The sequence below is a fragment of the Fragaria vesca genome, linkage group LG5, assembly GCF_000184155.1.
Source record: "Fragaria vesca subsp. vesca linkage group LG5, FraVesHawaii_1.0, whole genome shotgun sequence".
Taxonomy (NCBI): domain Eukaryota; kingdom Viridiplantae; phylum Streptophyta; class Magnoliopsida; order Rosales; family Rosaceae; genus Fragaria; species Fragaria vesca.
The window spans coordinates 18779454-18779977 of NC_020495.1; positions in this window are offsets into that span (position 1 = coordinate 18779454).

Here is a 524-nt window from a genome sequence, read left to right on the forward strand (position 1 = left end):
CGGGTCAGGCATATACTGTCCTTGAGCGCATACACAGCTCTCATAAGAAAACATGTCGTTGATGAAGGCCGTTGTTAGATCGTTGGATGTATTGCCCGTCTTAGAAAATTGGCCATGATCATGCGGACCCCCTGATGATGTTTATAACCAACATGTGTACTTCTCCCAAAACCCGTTACTCTTCAGGTGCTGCCATACTTTGTCAATCGCAAATCGATGCATATCGTTGCGACACTGACATTTCGTGCACGGGCAATAGAAAATTGTATTCCCGTTAGCATTAGCCAGCGCATATTCCAGAAAACTCATAATTCCTTTACCATATCTTTTGTCCCATTTTGGAAGCGAAATCCAACTCTTATCCATATCCTGAAAATATAACAAAATATATATGTATAACGCTAGCTAATTATTAATTAAATTCTATGCCATATATATATAAAATCTCAATTCATTTAGTATATATTCTACGTACTACAACTAATTAGATAACAAATTAATTAACACACATATATATATACTTA